Genomic DNA, 20,190 nt, shown 5'->3' with positions numbered 1-20,190 from the left:
AGAGTTCAGGACATATATGCAGACGTCACCAGACACCCTTTCATAAGCTGCCCGGTTCTTATAACAACCCCGGTAGCCACGGAGGGCGGGGGTTCGCATTGCCGGAAACCAAGTTCCCTGCAGAGCAATGCAGAGGAAAGGGTGAAGGCTGATAAGTTGGCGGAGCTCAGCTAGATGGTGGAAGAAACCGCTGCAGTTCCACTGGAGGATTGTGTTGTCCATGGCCGAGAAAGGCGTGACGGGACTGGGAAGGGAGATTACGCCGCTGGGTCACCTGCTGCCTCCGATTTAGCACCTGTGATAGCGCTTTCCATGGCGTCTGATGGACCGGCGAGATTGAGGTCCTCAGCGGACGCCAGAATCTCCACCGCATCCTCAGACGCAGAGCTGGAAGGTTGCGGTGGGATGGCTGCCACCGCGAGTTCCTTGGGCTGAGAGCTCTTCTTGGGTTTCTCACGCCGTTCCTTGGGTCGCACCGACTGGGAGGGATTCACCGATTCAGTCTCCGGGACGGAGGAGGATCGTGAAGCCCTACGACCAGCCGATGGCGCGCACTTACGCCACTGTCGGTCGTCAGCCTTCTCGCTGGCGGAAACCTGGGAAGGGAGGGACCCAAGAGACCCCTTGCGAGCGTGGGAAGCCGAAGAAGTTGGACACTTCTCCGGCTTAGAAGTAGGGACAAATGTCGCCGATGGGTGGGATGGTGTTGCTCCTGAGGTAGGTGGCGCAGGAGTAACCCGGTGGGTAGAGCCCCTCACTGGCGAGGGGGCAGGAGGAGTTGTACTACTCGTCGATCCGGCCACAATTGGAGAAACAGACGGGGATAGCACAGGTGTTGTAGCAGCAGCGTAGGAAGATGTCATTCTCACAGGATGGAGTCGTATTTCCTTTTGGCCTCAGTATAGGTTAGTCGGTCCAGGGTCTTTTACTCCATGATTTTACGCTCTTTCTGAAAAATTCGGCAGTCTGGCGAGCAAGGTGAATGGTGCTCCCTGCAGCTGACACAGATGGGAGGCGGGGCACATGGAGTATTGGGATGTGATGGGCGTCCGCAATCTCGACATGTGAGGCTGGAAGTGCAGCGATAAGACGTATGGCCGAACTTCCAGCACTTGAAGCACCGCATCGGGGGAGGGATATAGGGCTTAACGTCACATCGGTAGACCATCACCTTGACCTTTTCCGGTAATGTATCCCCTTCGAAGGCCAAGATGAAGGCACCGCTAGCAATCTGATTTTCCTTCGGACTCCGATGAACGCGCCGGACGAAATGTACACCTCGGCGCTCTAAATTGGCGCGCAGCTCTTCATCAGATTGCAAAAGAAGATCCCTATGGTAAATAACTCCCTGGACCATATTAAAACTCTTATGGGGTGTGATCGTAACGGCAACATCCCCCAACTTGTCACAAGCGAGTAACCGTCGTGAATGGGCAGAGGATGCCGTTTGTATCAGGACTGACCCAGAGCGCATTTTTGACAAGCCCTCCACCTCCCCAAACTTGTCCTCTAAATGCTCGACGAAGAACTGAGACTTTGTGGAGAGAAAAGACTCCCCATCAACCCTCGTACAAACTAAGAAGCAGGGCGAATAACTGCTACTGCCATCCTGAGACTTACGTTCCTCCCACGGTGTGGCCAAGGAGGGGAACGTTTTCGGAACGCACTTCTGAGCGTTAAACTGAGCCCGAGAACGCTTAGAGACTGCTGGAGGCTGGCCACTAGCGAGAGACGATGTACCACGCTTCATTGCGGGTCATCCGCCCTGATGCCACCTACTCCGACCAAGGGCCCTCCCCACGGGCGCCACCCAGCCACGGCAAGAGCCACCTGGCAGGATGGCCGTTGCCGGGAGTCCCGATACCCCAGGAGGATAGGCATCTACTCCTTGGCATACGTGGGGAGTTAACGGCGCAGGCATCAGTAGAGCGATCCCTGTGTTGTCAGGCGGCTACAACCCACAGGGTACATGGCGGCCCCACCACAACGGATTGGCTACCGTGCTGGATGTTACGTAACATGTGGTCCATGGTCGCCGTCGGTGCAGAAAGAGACACTGCATAGTGCGAGGTGCAATCTGCACGCAGAAACAGAGTCATGCCCAAGAGATGGAGAGCGGACAGGACTGCAATTCAACGGTGTATAAGCTGGCGAAAGGTCTGATCGCAAGATGGACACAATGCACCAAGTAAGGCGCCATTCCCCAATCGGCTCGCTCTTCGAAAAATTTTGAGAGATGGAGGTCAAACCCAACAGGGGACCATCATATAAGGCCGAAAAGTTTGAGACTCTTTTTAGTCGCCTCTTACGACAGGCAGGAATACCGCGGGCCTATTCTAACCCCCGAACCCGCAGGGGGTCACTGCAAGTACTACGACAGTCAGACGGAAGTGAGAAAACTTGGATATCATGGTCGAGATGCCGCTCATAAGCTACACATCACGCCGGTGAATGCCAAATGGCGCCTCGCTTGGTTTAAGAAGCGTAAACATTGGACGATTGAACAGTGGAAAAACGTTGTGTGGAGTGACAAATCACGGTACACAATGTGGCGATCCAATGGCACGGTGTGGGTATGACGAATGCCCGGTGAACGTTATCTGTCATCGTGTGGAGTGCCAACAGTAAAATTCGGAGGCAGTGGTGTTATGGTGTGGTCGTGTTTTTCATGATTTGCATGGCACTATCACAGTACAGGCCTACATTGATGTTTTAAGCATCTCCTTGCTTCACACTGTTGAAGAGAAATGCGGGGATGGCGATTGCATCTTTCAATACGATCGAGCACCTGTCCATAATGCACGGCCTACGGCGAAGTGGTTGCGCGACAATAACGCCCTGTAATGGACTGAACTGCACAGAGTCCTGACCTGAATACTACGGAACACCTTTGGCATGTTTTGGTACGCGGACTTCGTGTCAGGCCTCACCGACCGACATCGGTACCTTTCCTCAGTGCAGCACTCCGTGAAGAATGGGCTGCCATTCCCCAAGAAACCCTTCAGCACCTGACTGAACGTATGCCTCCGAGAGTGGAAGCTGTCTTGAAGGCTAAGGGTGGGCCAACACTATACTGAATTGTAGCATTACCGGTGGAGGGTGCCACTAACTTGTAAGTCATTTTCAGCCAGGTGTCCTGATACTTTTAATCGCATTGAAACCTCACCTTAGAACAATTTATGAATGACTGTGCTGATAAACCTCTTACGTTAATTGATTTTCAAACAGCTGAGCAAAACTGAACGTAGCCAGACATTTCTCTCTTTACTTATTCTGATCATCACTAAACTGACACACAATATTTTTAGCGCAACGCAATCTGAATGTCAATAATCACTACAAAAGAATGGCCGTGACTAACAATAACCTATACCTTTCATGAATCACTTACCTCACGAAAATCTTCGTTACTTGAACTACTGCAATACAGAGAGCACCACTACTGCCAGGTAAATAAAAGATTCTAACTACTGAAGGCACTAACTACTGATAGGCACAGTTAGCAAATGAAAGATTTTGATAGAGAACAAAAAATGTACTTACCTTAATAGTGTTCAAAAGGCATAATATATACACTCCTGGAAATTGAAATAAGAACACCGTGAATTCATTGTCCCAGGAAGGGGAAACTTTATTGACACATTCCTGGGGTCAGATACATCACATGATCACACTGATCACACTGACAGAACCACAGGCACATAGACACAGGCAACAGAGCATGCACAATGTCGGCACTAGTACAGTGTATATCCACCTTCTGCAGCAATGCAGGCTGCTATTCTCCCATGGAGACGATCGTAGAGATGCTGGATGTAGTCCTGTGGAACGGCTTGCTATGCCATTTCCACCTGGCGCCTCAGTTGGACCAGAGTTCGTGCTGGACGTGCAGACTGCGTGAGACGACGCTTCATCCAGTCCCAAACATGCTCAATGGGGGGACAGATCCGGAGATCTTGCTGGCCAGGTTAGTTGACTTACACCTTCTAGAGCACGTTGGGTGGCATGGGATACATGCGGACGTGCATTGTCCTGATGGGACAGCAAGTTCCCTTGCCGGTCTAGGAATGGTAGAACGATGGGTTCGATGACGGTTTGGATGTACCGTGCACTATTCAGCGTCCCCTCGACGATCACCAGAGGTGTACGGCCAGTGTAGGAGATCGCTCTCCACGCCATGATGCCGGGTGTTGGCCCTGTGTGCCTCGGTCGTATGCAGTCCTGATTGTGGCACTCACCTGCACGGCGCCAAACACGCATACGACCATCATTGGCACCAAGGCAGAAGCGACTCTCATCGCTGAAGACGACACGTCTCCATTCGTCCCTCCATTCACGCTTGTCGCGACACCACTGGAGGCGGGCTGCACGATGTTCGGGCGTGAGCGGAAGACGGCCTAACGGTGTGCGGGACCGTAGCCCAGCTTCATGGGGACGGTTGCGATACCCCAGGAGCAACAGTGTCCCTAATTTGCTGGGAAGTGGCGGTGCGGTCCCCTACGGCACTCGTAGATCCTACGGTCTTGGCGTGCATCCATGCGTCGCTGCGGTCCAGTCCCAGGTCGACGGGCACGTGCACCTTCCGCCGACCACTGGCGACAACATCGATGTACTGTGGAGACCTCACGCTCCACGTGATGAGGAATTCGGCGGTACGTTCACCCGACCTCCCGCATGCCCACTATACGCCCTCGCTCAAAGTCCGTCAACTGCACATACGGTTCACGTCCACGCTGTCGCGGCATGCTACCAGTGTTAAAGACTGCGATGGAGCTCCGTATGCCACGGCAAAGTGGCTGACACTGACGGCGGCGGTGCACAAATGCTGTAGAGCTAGTGCCATTCGACGACCAACACCGCGGTTCCTGGTGTGTCCGCTGTGCCGTGCGTGTGATCATTACTTGTACAGCCCTCTCGCAGTGTCCGGAGCAAGTATGGTGGGTCTGACACACTGGTGTCAATGTGTTCTTTTTTCCATTTCCAGGAGTGTATATATCAGTTCATGACATCCAGTCTTACAAATTTACTCTCTCTGATGGACACACGTCCAGAGCGTCCGCTCTAAAAATTCTGCCAACTCTCTCGGCACATCCACCACTGCTGCGGCTCACCTCCAACAGTGTAACACTATGCGCTGTTCACATCCAACTGCCCAACTCTATAATAGCGAATATTTCAACAATGCCAACCACCCACAGACTTCACACAGCACAGTCAGTGATTTTCATATAGTGCGTTACCAACATAAAACCCTAAACAGCCTACTTACATCATAAAATCCTAAACAGCCTACTTACAACACGGTGTATCTCGCAAGTTTCATGCAAACGCTTACGAGAGTGAAAGAATGTTTGTCTTCGAATAAATGAAAAAGGTGTAATATGGCAAAATGTACCATTGAAAGGAGTGCAAGTAAGACACCCGATTTAAGCAAGCCATGATATAAATGTTTACTGTCGTTTCGATGTAAAGTGAATTTTAGCAGAAATAAATAATTACTGAAAGGAATAATAAATACAATTATTTCATACTAATACATATACTTTCATTGTTTAATAATGAACCAGTAGAATTAGGATGTCTAGTGAGTCGGAAAATGACGTGCCAAGACAGGGGCTCCTCTCGCCACGTTAACTACTCGCTGAAATTATTGTAAACTTGAATTAACGGTCCATTTGATAAAAGTAGGCCATTTGGTGGAGCATCGGCAGTTGCGGGTGTTTTTAAGGCCACGCGCGAACACGATCGTTGTCTGCGGCTGTCAGTCGCTCGTCAAAGAAGAACCAATACCGATTTGTGATAAAGACTGTTTATGTGCCGCGAATTGGCTGTGCCTGTTAAAAATTTAAACTTTTACGTTTGCTAGTCTCTGGCAGTTAGGGTCTTTGGGTCCTAGAATTTTTTTCTGTTGTTTCGATGATAGATTTTGCCATGCGCCGATACTTAAACATGCTTGTGAATGTTGTAGCCCCTTTAGGGACTTCATTTGTGCTGTCGTTGGAACGGAATGAAAAAATGTCAAAGAGTTAAACATTTTTTGTATAGATCTTAGGATAGCGTGTTGAGACACTGAATATCTTTATACACTAATCGTTGGCCTGTAGTGGAGCTTAGGTGCTTGATGGTTTTGTCGTTATGTTGCAGTTGCATGACGGAAAGTGGTGACGCTTGTTACCTCATAAACAAACTTAAACTGCAATGATCATATTTAAGACATTTATCTAGAGCTCCGACGGTATCCGCTATTTGTTTCATTACAAGGCCACTATTCAAGAGTTTGATTACGACGAATGAAAACTAAATACCTGGTTTAATTTATCCATACATTTTTGGTCTTTGCTACCACCATGGCTACTCCTGGTTTACAGCATTAATTTATTACCTATTTTGCAAACGTGCTTGAATTAGTAAGGAAAACTTCTTGTACTTTCATTTGGATCAGCTGCAGCGCACGTATGTCAAATATGTTTAATGTTGTTTTAGTACTTGAGGTAAATCTTTTATTTCTAGTTTTATACACGTTCCAGTGATACTAATGTGAGCACCGCCTATGTTCAACGTAAATGTGTAATAACCACTCACAGACGATAGGTGGCAGCACCGGTAGAGAAAGGAATATAAAGCCTTTCGGAAGGACGCGGTAACAGTGCAGTAGTTGCCAAGGACGGAAGCATTTCCGAAACGTCTGTTTGTAAATTGTTCTCGTGCCACTATGGTTAAAGTTGGGAGAACGGCGCTATACAAAACCGGCGGCGAGACAGTTGTGGTGCATCAAAAGCCATAGATGACACAGGCGAACGACGGCTGCGGAGATGTGTACGACCGAATAGACGTGCAACTGTTGAGAAGCTGACTATCCCAACTAACCAAGGGGCTACCATGGGTGTTTCCTCACTGACGATTCCGTGAAATTTACTGCTCATTGGCCTCTGCAGCTGGCGCTTGATTCATCACTAATGCTGACTGCTGTTCTGCTAACGGAGGCTGTACGCAACAGGACGTCCACTGAGTAGCGACATCGGAAAGATGGCCATTGGTGTGTACCGCGTCCAACGTTTGAAAACAAACACCCTGCAGCAATTGTCGGAAGGGTCACTGCGGAAAGCAGAAAGGATCAATACAAATATGCATCTATCCTCGGGACCATGTCCATTCCTACATGCAGTTTGTATTTCCTCGGCATGACGACATCTGCCAGCAGGACAAAGCAACGTGTCACATAGGTCGCAGTGTATGTACGTGGTCGGAACAACATCAGGATAAATTTACTGTACTGCACTGGGCATTATACTCCTCGGATTAAAACCCAGTCCAGAAACTGTGGAACCACCTCGTTCGGGCTGTCCACGACATGAATCACAAAACCTGGTGTAGCTAGCCGTGACAATGGTGTCGGAATGGTTCCACATCCGTTTCGATACCTTTAGAACCTCACTAACCTCTTCCTGCATGGCTCGCAGGGCTTCATGCTGCAAAAAGTGCTTATTCAGGCCTTTGACAGGTGATCACATTAATGTGACTGGCAGTGTGTAATGTATACAGGGGTTTCACAACTCCTATTCTTGGGTTTGTGTTGGGTATTTAGTAAAGTTTTGATAAGAAACTCATGCACAGGAATGTACCATGTGGATATAACATAAGTTTTAAAACTGGATAGCTTTCAAATCTTCCACTTACGCTGTGATTTAGCGGCACACGGCACACACTGGTAATGTGGTTCCACTGTCCGTTGTGTTCTTTATGCTGGAGTGGCTGGCTGCTCCTGGATCTGGTCGTGAGCATCGGCACCGCCTGCTCTATGAGCAGATGACTTGGGAGACGAGTTGAGGCCAGTAAGCTGACAACATAGGTGAGTGGCCTAGTATGTAAGGAGATTGGAACGGGCAGAGTAGACTGGCAGGCTGGCAGTTGGTCAGACAGCAACAGTGCCGTGGAGTCTGGTAGCATGAGCCTTGGGAAACGAGTGCGAGTAGGCTGCTGGCAACTTGTGGTAGTGGCCCCGTATATATGGAGGACCAGATGGCCATTAATGTTTTGGGGACTGTAGCAGCAGTCAATATCTGGTGGAACAATGAGAAAGAACTATCAAGAAGCAATAGAGACAACACTGTGAGCAGTCCTTCTGACAACTTGTGGTAGTGGCCCCATATACACGGACCACCAGATGGCCATAGTTCTTTTGGGGACTGTAGAAGCAGCCACTATCTAGGGGACCAATGAGAAAGGACTATAGGGAAACAACAGAGGCAACAGCGTGAGCAGTGCTTCTGGCAACTTGTGGTAGTGGCCCTATGGTGCACCAGACGGCCATAGTTGTTTTGACGACTGTAGCAGCAGCCAGTCTCGCGACCAATGAGAAAGGACTATCAAGAAGAAACAGAGACAGCAGTGTGAACAGCAGGGATGGAGCTGCCCGTCTGCGTGGCCAGCAGTGGGGCAACGTGGTGTAGTGTGCAAGTCTGAGATAGAGGCTAGCAGCAACACGTTATCAACATGCAGATAGTGGTTCGTGGTCAGAGTGGGTGGATGGTGCCTGACTTCTTGGCTTCTGTGAAGGTCGTGGTAGCTGTACACAGTGAATACTATCTGTAGAGTGTCATCTTGAATGGTGATGCAAAAGACGAGTGTTGTGTCGGTGGTGATTTTGAAAACATTGTCTGTGTAGTCGTCTGAGGTTTGGGCGTGGCCGGCAGCTGTGGCCGAGCGGTTTTAGACTTTTCGTCCGGAACTGCGCTGTTGCTACGGTCACAGGTTCGAATCCTGCCTCGGGCATGATTGTGTGTGGTGTCCTTAGCTTAGTTAGGTTTAAGTAGTTCTAAGTCTAGGGGACTGATGACCTCAGATGTTAAGTCCCATAGTGCTTAGAGCTATTTTGTTTCGGTGTGATTCACGTTTCAGCTCGCAACCAGTTACAGGGTTCAGTGTTTTCCTGTTTACTATTGTCTTAAAAGCGGTTCCACTGGAAGATAAAGATGCCTTTGCCGGAAATATGTTGCAGTTGTGGAAGGATCTTTGTTAAATTAGACCCTGGGGTCATAATCTTATTTTAATTTTGGCTCTGAACACTATGGGACTTAACATCTGAGGTCATCGTTCCCCTAGAATCAGAACTAATTAAACCTAACTAACCTAAGGACATACACACACCCATGCCTGAGACAGGATTCGAACCTGCGACCGTAGCGGTCGCGCGGTTCCAGACTGAAGCCCCTAAAACCACTCGGCCACTGCAGCCGGCAATCTTATATTACTGGTCACGTTATATGTAACTGGTTAACTTTTCTGATATGGAGTCTGTTGGTCTAGTGCTTTTGCTTCGGTAAACCATTCAATTGCTATAGGAGTTTTCCCAAAACTGCTCTGTAACCTTATTAATAAACCATTTAGTATTAACGATTAATGAAGTACGCACACAATTAAAACTATGTTGCACCGTTTCCTTTAATTTGTACAGTGAAGGGTGCTTGTAGTGTTTTTCTACAACTTGGGATGACTAGCCGGCCTGAGAATGCCCAAGAGCTCCAAGGGAAGCACAGTGAACAGAGCACAAAAATGTTGCTGCTGAAAGCCAGGAATCAGCTAGCTTCGCCCTGGGAACCGAATGCTGTTTTTCTACGGATGTAAGGACCCCGGGCTACAGCTGTTGGGACGCCAGATCAAGAATGCCCAGCATGTTTTAAACTTTCAGTGTGCGAGGAGCTTAGAAAAAACAAGATCGGCAAAGGGAAGAGGAAAACATGAGGCACTTAGTGTGGGACATAGAAATTGGAGGCTAGAGGAGACCGTAGGTGTAGATACTTACATTTTGTAAGGAGGCACATTTTAATTAGGAAACAGCGTCCCGTACTTGTTCCATCGTCTTTTGTTTTACTATTGCTGTTTACCAGTTTGATAAGTTAATTATTTGTAGGCTTATTGATTTACATCGTGCTCTCCTTTTCTTCTTAAAGCAAGCCACATCCTTCGCGATCTGCATATGAACTGAGAAGAGGGTACCGTCATCAGTCACTGTAATAATTATGACATAACACAATTTTCGTCCCACCACAAGAACGGCTGAGAGAAACGTATACATGCGCAACTAGGACCGTTGACTCCGAGCTCCACGGATGCGGCGCACTGTATACTCTGAAGACGACGATCTGCGTCACGCACAAGAGAATCCGGTTACAGGTACTGGAAATATTTCCCATACCATGCGCTCTTAAACCAAACACCTTGTTGTTGAATGCTTTATTCAGGGTTTTTATGTTCTGTAGAGTTTTACGATTTTAGTGTTTGTAAACTTTTTCACTGAATGTTTTCTTAATATTCAAGCTTGTGTCGAAGCGTCTTGTAGAGTCAAAATAAGGTATGAACTATATGGTTTACATGCAGGTGAATGAAGCTGCTCTTGCCCTCATTACCATCATATACAGAGATATGCCAACTATCAGAGGCCACCGAGAAGATCTTGCGTGCTCTTATCGACTCAGTGTAATTCGAGGTTACTTTTGCACGCACAAATTTTACAAGCCCTAATAAAAACGTCTCCAGTAAATCTCGGCACATGCACGCGACTTCCTCATTTCTCAGTCCTAATTGTGCGATGAAAGAATGATTGTGAAGTCGACGGGAATCAGGAGATGTTACCCGTCTGTATGTATAGAAACAGAGGAGATTTCCTTTGATCTAGCATACCTGTGAATGGATCAGAGGGTATTTGTGCATACAATTAGTGAATAAAACACCTTCAAATATAGGTTGAATTGCTACTATATTAAGGATATTTTAGAAATGGAATGGGATAATGCATGGTGTTCATTACAATTTTCAAATTGATGAATTTTGCAATCACATCAACGATATCCTCGAAAACTGTGAGCAAATCTTCCCCAATATGCACGAAAAGCAATTAAGGAAGGTTTTTTGCCTTCTACCTGTAAAAAATATTTATACCAATGTTCAAAAAAAAATTACAAATTTTACGACAGAATTGTGAATGAAACTGTCAAAGTTCACATAAGACTAAATTTCATTATTGTAAAATAGTTTAATGTGTATGCCTAATTTGTCTGAGCAAAATGTTACAAAACTCGAATGTGGATCTTAAAACTGGCCTCGATAGCATAAAAATTGGAAATTCTCACCGTTCTCATGATGTCTGCAATATTGTAATGAAAAATTTAGCTGATATTCAAAATACAGTTAATTGTAATAGAATATTTATTAAATCCATTAATGTTAAGCACAAAGAATATGATGCGTTAATAACGAAATCTGATAAAGGCAATGCCTTACTTATTGCTAGAAAGTAAGAGTACATAATGGAAACTAAACAGTTTTTTGAGGAAAATAATATTTTCGAGCTATTCGAGGATCCTATTCTAATTTGCAAAGAGGAATTAGATCCACTATTAGGATGCAAAATTTTTAGTTAAACCTTTCATAAGAGACAGTTAACTAAAATTCCAAAATTACTTTCTCAGTTTAGAGCCCACAAAATAGATCATCCAGTTTTCCTGATATTGAATAACATAAATAGTACTTAACACGACATAGCAAAGTTTCTTGACGATAAGTCAAAAAAATTGTTAAATCTTTTAAAATAATTATTCACATGAATTTATTTCGAATTGTAGTAAAATATAAGTATTTAGATTTCAATGGACAGCTGTATCAGCAATCCGATGATCATGTAATGGGGGTATCCTTGCGGTATATTCATAAATTCCTCAGAAGAAAATTAAAAAATTTCTGTAGGCGCCAAATTACGTGTTCTTTCACTCTCCAGATATCTAGACGACATTTTGGATATTTAGATAGGACGTAATAATGCAACCGATCGACTGTTCAAAATTTTCAACAAGTTCCACAAAAAAATTACTTTCATATGTAAGCTACAAAGCGAATTCTGTCAGTTAAATTATTTGGGGTTTAACATTAAGAATAACTGATAAAATATCTTTCATATTTTTCGCAAAGAAACCTGCACTAATCAAATAGTGTCCTCTTGTTCAACAAACCTTCAATCACAAAAAGCTTTTGTCATTCTTCCATTCATAGCTCTGGTGAAAATCTTGAAGCTGAAATTAATTTGATTAAAACTATTGTGGTCAATAACGGATATGAGCCAAACATAGTAGATACTATTTTCAAAAATAAAAGTAAATACAGAATTATCACTCTTGGTACTTCTGCTGATAACAAATATAACGAAGAGAAATTTTTTTCTTTATACTATATTTAGGATCTGTGTCTTATAGGATCAACGTCTCCTCTAAAACAAATATGGCTGTACTGTAGCATTTTTTACTAATAATAGATTAAAATACACTCATTAATAATTTGAAATCTACACAGTCTCCCTTACGGAAGTCAGGTGTTTATAAAATTATTGTTTTATTCATGGGTGTAATTTTCAGCAACTTTGATATCAGTCTTTCAGGATAAAATTCAGTCATCACTTGCAAACAGATTAGCCCATTCCTTTCATATATTAGAACTATGTATCATGTTTTTTCAAATGTATTATACATACTTGCAGAGAAGTGATAGACAGTATATAATTTATTTCTATATATATCGGCTATATTTTTTTTATATGTTCCTTTCTGTTAACACAACAAATACATTCATTATCAATCAGGGTTTAAAATAATCACAAACGAGTACGATATGTTCATTTCTGGACATCCCATGGCATTACTATTCTATGAAGAAGATACCGACATCTGCTAAAACCAATACTAAGTAAGTGTCTGTAATATAATTTTCAACGCTTCTAAAGACAAGAAATTAATTTGTCGCAACTAGTAAAGCATAATAAAATTTTATTTGCAACTGATTACTCAATTTCATCCTGAAAAAATTATAAAATTAGCTGTGACTTATGTTCAAACTATTATGTAGGACAAACAGGACGAACAGTCTCTATCACATACAAAGAATATCTTTTAGGGAAAAAAGTTGCAAAATATACAATTCTTCCTTTGTCGACCCTTTATTAATGACAGATCATAACCGTAAAGAAGTTCATGAGGTCTGTATGCTGCACACATAGAGGGAAAGCCTTAGACTTAATTCTTGAAGAGGTAGAAAGTTCCAAACACCTTTCTTTTAATTACAGTTTCGTTCTTAACAAACGGCCGCAAATACATAATAATTTTATGTAATAGTACAAAGCCATTACTTAGAATGGATAAAGATTATCACCCTTTTTTTCTAGAGTAGACTTTTAAAATATAATTTTCCTATCTCCTTCTCATTTATAACATTACAACCGTTTCTGGGTGTTCAGCGTGCAATATGTGTTGTAAATACAGTCTTAAACAAAAAAAAATGTCCGTAAGGTGGACAACACAATTGTGCTGCCATCAGAATTCTATGTCCAGCAATATGCTCGATCTGGCTACATTGTAAGACTGCGTCACGTCCTGGAGGAAGTCTTCAGTGCAGTCAGAGTGCATCATTTTCCACTGCGACTGTAGTCTTGAGGTAAACCGCAGGACTAGCTACTACGACAACTGGAGACCGGGAGCACATGTCGACGTATTTTTTATCACCACTCTCCTCTCGGTGCTGAAGCTATGCGTGTATTTCAAGTGAATCTACGAAATATTTTTTCCACCGTTACTAATTTTGTAAGCTAAGCACATCATCCGTTACAGCATCGTCCTGGAGCTGGGAAATGTGGCCACAATGGTCTGGTGGAACGATCTATCACAGGTGCAATGCGTGGGTTCAGGCATTTACTTTTAAGAGGCACAAATAGATTTACTTTTCCTCTGGTAACCATAGTCCCCCCTTAAACATCCCCCCAACCTCTGGTAACCTCAAGAGAAAGACGTTATGATCCAGAACTCGCATTAAAAATCATATTCCTTCATTACCAATTGGGCAGAGCCGGTTTACGTTGGGAAATGACATAGGCGGAAGTCATGGTAAACAGAAATACTGTGTCCAGTAAACTTACTTACATTAGAAAATTTTATTTTATTTGATGAAACGACAGCCATTTAAAGGAAAAGGGCTCTTATTTTTCTTGTACTTGATTGAACTAGAGACGTGGAAAAATGTGGTGCTGGACTGTGATTCGAATTCGTATCTCATCTTTCGAGGATCTGAATCTCTCAGAACAGTACAGATCAATCATTTCGTTCCTTTTCCCAAGACTGCAATCTTCTTTAGATCTCCTCCAAAGGTAAGTATGTGGGTCCGAATCCTGATCCAGTACAAAAATATTCATAATTTCATTTCGAGCCCTATCACGTGCATACCAGTTTGCTAGTGAAAATGAACGTGCATTTTTAATGTCAGTTCATGTGTTGCCAACAATCGCAATACAAAAATTTGCATCCATATTTTAGATTGAAACATCTAGCAGCTGGTAAGAAAAACCGATACGTAACATTTAATTTTACTTAGTTAACAATCCGATTGTGTGCTGGGTTCGTATCTCCGTCACAGAACTTCACATCATGCGCTTCATCTTTAAATTCATGAACACTTTGTTCCTTGTGAATGGAGGTATATCACACATCTTTCGTGGTTAGTTAACAGGGACGAAAGGGTCTTTACAGGAGTTCCGGTTTATTACAAAACAGTCGTCTTTTTTTTACAAGTTTAGGTTTGGTTACTGATATTGGAGAAAATTTCTGTAATTCGTGCCTCTTCATGACTAGTATGCAATATGATATGATATGATTAGATTAGATTAATACTTGTTCCATAGATCATGAATACGACATTTCGTAATGATGTAGAACGTGTCATTTTAATGAAAGATTTCTTTACATACCATGATTCAGTTTCTTTGCAACAATTTTTTACTCTCTCTCTCATTCTTTTTTATTTTTATCTCTCTCCCTCTCTCTCTCTCTCTCTCTCTCACTCTCTCTCTCTCTCTCTCTCTCTCTCTCTCTCACACACACACACACACACACAAAACACACACACACACACACACACACACACACACACACACACACAGAGTCTTTTTTTATTGTTATTTGTTTGCTGTGCTCATCTATCGTCGAGGCACGAAAACGTTCGTCAATGATTCTCTTAGATTTGAGTACACTTACGAAAGATATATGAAAACAAGTATGAGAGTTACTGATTTATGAAGCTTAGTTTGCAGTCAGTTCTGAATATTATTAGTAACTACGCTCCAGTCCCTAAATCCAGTTACAGAAATGTGAATCAAACGGATTACGTATTCCAGGCCGTAGCAGCCGCGTCTTTGAGACGTCAGCTATGCTCACTTCCCAGCCCACTGTAAGATCACATCGGTTCGTCTTCTTCCTGCTGGTAATGTAGCTGAGATTTGGCAACACGGCAAGGTATATTTGGCAACTCTGTGATCGACGAGTTACTTTCTGGTCTGCACGGAATTAAGCCTCAAAGCTCACTTGATTTTTCCTGTAATTTCCATTGAATAAACTGAGTTATTATTAACGCTTGTGCTGTAACAAAAGATTGTAAATTTACGGTTTTCAGCCCAGGATAGTCGTTGCACATGAAAATCGCATCTAATCTCGTCCTTTCAATAGCGGTTTACGAGTTCTAGGCACTACTGGTCTCGTGCCTCTTCCCTAGCTCTGTGGAAGCGGGCCAACCTGAGAGACAGCATCTGTTACGGTTTCCGGTTCCAATCTTGCTGACTGTAACGTTTTTATCCCTTCTGTGAAAGAGCTACAAGCAGTCAGATCACACATCGATAAGGAAGTTGCAAGAAAATACTCACAGTGCTCATAGTACGGTGGTGAGAAACGTACAATGCTGCACCACAGGTAACGCCTCTTGCCGCTGCTGACAAACAAATTTTGGGTTTCTAGGAATACATAACTTTATTTATAAAATGCCATATTTGCATACCACTTGAGTATGACACAGCATACCAAACAAACACAGACGCAATCGAAATATAAGTGATTAGTATTTTACTAATTCGTGCTGATGGAGGCACGCTTGTGTACACTCAGTTTTATTGAAACAGAATTTCGTCGTAAGGTTATCGTGGGTAGTTTTATTTCATTTATTATAATACAGAGCACAATTTTCGTACTGTTTCTTTCAGTGCTGTTAAAACGTTAGTTAACATGAGAGAGAATTAATCATCAACGATATATGCGAATTCTCTGATGTTATCTATAACAGTGTGACAATGCACATGCAGTTTATTGATTACATGCATGTACAAAACTTGTTCTAAGTTGAAGCTGTCATACAAGATTTTATGAAGAATAAAATGCCACTGCCACACGACAGCTAATGTAGAAAATACTTTTCTGGCGTATTTTGGCACGATGCACTCTCCCCATACATAATACAAAAGTTTTGAGATGCATCTGCAGCCTGGCCATCTATGAAACCCGAAAAGAACTAAATGTCGCAGAAGTTAGCCCTTTTTCCACATGTGACTTTTTTGGGTTGAGAAGTGAAAGGAATTATGTCCAAAGTTCCATTAGATCGATAACGTTAGCAGACAGCACTATGGCGTTTTAAAAAATGTAGCCGTGAATGTACCACAACTCGCGACGTCTTATCAACATTGCGCGACGCTTACCGTTACGCTACTAGCTGACACATAGCTGCAACACGTCCAGAACTCAACAAAAGTTGCTCCAGAACTTGCGCATTGTACAGTGCTGTAAGATAATGCATATGGCCGGATCTAGACTTCTGAGAGGCAGACAGTTACAGCTTTTCTTTTGCACTGCATGACGTTTTTAACAAACAAATAGCGCAATAGAGTAGCTCAAGTCGAAAGGAACACTTCCTGTTTAAATTTCTGCATCCTACACTGTTGGCAGTTCTGTGTAGGTGTCAGTTACGTGATTTTATTTCGGTGATTACAAAACAGAGCCGAATGTACGCACTGGGCAGCCGAGGCAGCTAGTTCATGGCGATTCGGTCAACCAAGTACAAGAATGTACTGAACATGCTTCAAACCACTACAGGGAGTATGTGTGTCAGAATTCTCATCCAGTGTGGCGCAAAATTGTTATGATAGAAAAATGAATGATAGAGAAGAGAATTTTGTGGTCTCTTGGATTGATGCTAGGTTCATATACTTATGGTCTGGGTTCGATTCCAACTTCTGCTGGTGATTTTAGATAAGGACAGACAGATTCTGTTCTCTTCTGGCTACGCCGAGTGAAGAAGGTATAATGGCATTGTGGCCTGAGATTCATGTTAAACATGATATTCCTTCTCTACCAAGTAGACGTTACGTTGAACCACAATAAAGTCAGGAGTCGCGACACGAAGAAACTCTATAAACAGTAACCTTTCTTATATTAGTTATTTATTTCTAGTGACGAAACAAACGCTATGTAGGGTCACAGGACACTTATTCCATCTTGTATTTGAGATTCTGTATGTCGATAAAATTGGGTCTGATCTGGGAATGCCAGTCAGACCGCCCTTAACACGGAATTTGATCCCTTTGTGACAATACAGCTCGACTGCAATTTGTTGTTTGTTCAAAACTGCAGATTCCTCAACATCTCCACATATTGCGCGTGAAAGGGTTCGAATCCTGGCCCTGCACTAAAGCTTTCTTTATGTATTATCAGGCTCTAGCATGAGAACACCTATTTGCTAGTGGGTAGTAATTTTGATTTTTAATGTATTTACATTCGTTGTCAACACTAACGGTATCTGACTTTTTGAGTCCCAGTGAGACACAGAACTGTTTGCGAAATCATTGCAAATTCAAGGATGTTATACCGAGCTGGAGAAAAATTCGGTAGCTGACGTCTCTTTCTGTGCAGTCAACAACGATATGTGTGGGGCTCGATTCCCAGTTAGCACCGAACTCTTCGTCATATTATTATTAGTTCAAACATGCTCGCCGGCCGCTGTGGTCTCGCGGTTCTAAACGCGCAGTCCGGAACCATGCGACTGCTACGGTCGCAGGTTCGAATCGTGCCTCGGGCATGGATGTGTGTGATGTCCCTAGGTTAGTTAGGTTTAAGTAGTTCTAAGTTCTAGGGGACTGATGACCACAGCAGTTGAGTCCTATAGTGCTCAGAGCCAAACATACTCACATGTCGCTGCTGGTGTAACAAACCCATTTTTAACGTTCGTTTTCTCTAGAATATAACAGCGATAGGTGCCAGGTTGGAGTCCTGGGAAAGAAAAAATTAATGTTTCGTCTCGTCATTTCAGTTAAAACATCTAGCTACTGCCGAGAAAATCCGATATGTCACTGTTGATTGTGCTTAGATGACAATCGAATTAGGTTCTGGATTCGAATCCCTGTCCAACACAAAGCTTTACCTCACGGCGTTACAAGTAAGTTACTTGTGAAGACGCAATATTTAATATCTCTCGTAGTTCGTCAACAAGGACAATAGATGCTGGGTAGGAATTCGCGTCCCTTAACAATGTATAATTTAAAGTTGATATTTGCTAACTGATACTGTCTAAAATCAGGTATATCCCTCTCTGTATGCCTAGTCAGGAATGACTGTTAGTTTCCGTCAGTCACGAAGTCATTGCTTAGTCTGCATGACCTGGGTTTGAATCCATATGCAGAACGAAACGGTTCGTCGTGTCATTTGAAGTTCATACATATTCTCAACTAGCTGCTCGTGAATAACTTAAATTTTTAATGCCATTTTGTGTTAAATAATAAGTACGGTATGTTATTTTGAAGAGGAAATCATGAATACGACGAACGTACTACCTGAATTACCTATCTGACGTAATAATGAGAGTGGTAACATTTCATGTATGTCATTTATTGTAATACATGTGGGCTTAAAGCCTGAAGAACCGTGTTATCTGTGATAAGACGTTCTCTAATATTTGTAGTACCTTGGTATTATTTACATCTTGAGCTATTGCGATACAGAGCAGTGTTTTCTAGTGGTTGGAACCATTTTCAATAGTCAAACGACTGTACCGAGTGGCGATTAGAGGACCTGCTAGACATCTGCGCTGTGCGGGTTGCATTCGAATCAGGCGAAATGCAGTTAAGGTCTTTCGGATAGTTTTTAACACAACTGTACATAATATTTGATTTTGCGTTATTCTAAATCGTTTTTATTTTGTGTAATACAAGCGACTGATACTTGAGATGTACACTTACATGCAAATTAAACATTTTTCGAAAACTGGACAGCTGTTATTTTCGATTGTTTACGTTATGCCAGGCTACTCTGACTGTAATATGCTTGTGTCATGGGTCATCTATGGGTATATAGTTCGGCAAAGTGTTCTGAAGCGTTGTAAAATCAGACACGAGAATAGAGGAGAGCAGACGGTGTGACAAGTTGGAGCGAAGAGCACAAGTCAGTTCGTGTGACGTTAGACGGGAGCTGTATACTACAGTGTTGCCTACAGAAACGGCGCTTTGGGTACGGAGCTGGAGGGTTCCAGTCAGCTGAAGCGCTCTCGGTGGCAGTAACATGGTTAGCGCAAGTAATACGGAGCAGCCTGTATTTCTGTCAGTTTCGGAAAATCTTTCTATTTGTGCGATGAAATGGAGTTGCAAATTGTTAAACGTGTAACGAAGAAGTACGGAGTAGTACGAAATGTAAGTTACGTCATTATTTCATTATTTTTGTGTCTCGCAAATGACCATGAGAAATTTCAAGAAGAACGCGACACAGTAATATCGGAATTAAAGCAACATGCTGATTTGGAGGACTATTAAAATCTTTCTGAGCTACAGAACAGCTCTTCGTGTAGCGAAATAAGTAAGCCCTTTACTGACTGACACTTTGAGAAAGAAGTGATATTGATGGCCCCTGAAGAAATTTGGTAGAAGACTTTGAAAAAATACGTTTGTCTCCTAAGACTATTACGTTAAATATTCAGGAAGTGGGTGCAAACGTCCAGGAGGAACTAGGTGTTGTGGCATGTAAATCTTTACATTATTACTCAGCAGCCGATGAGAGAGGTGATATATCATATAGAGCGCAATTAGCTACTTCTGTCACAGGTGTCGATGGCACGTTGAACATCACAGATGATTGCCCTTAAGGGCACCACCACGGAGAGGGGCATTTTCAAATGTGTTGAAAGAGCTGTTGAAAACGCTGGTCTGAGTTAAGATTGTTCCTGTCGCAACAAATAGGCTCCGTCAATGACAGGAGTCATTTTTGGATGAATAACATGGATGAATGAATATAAAAAACATGTTTCTCGCTGAGATATTTTATTTTCACACCACCACATCTCGTCACATAAAACACT

The sequence above is a fragment of the Schistocerca gregaria genome, chromosome 2 (assembly GCF_023897955.1).
Source record: "Schistocerca gregaria isolate iqSchGreg1 chromosome 2, iqSchGreg1.2, whole genome shotgun sequence".
NCBI classification, from domain to species: Eukaryota; Metazoa; Arthropoda; class Insecta; order Orthoptera; family Acrididae; genus Schistocerca; species Schistocerca gregaria.
Note: the sequence above shows the minus strand (reverse complement) of the source record.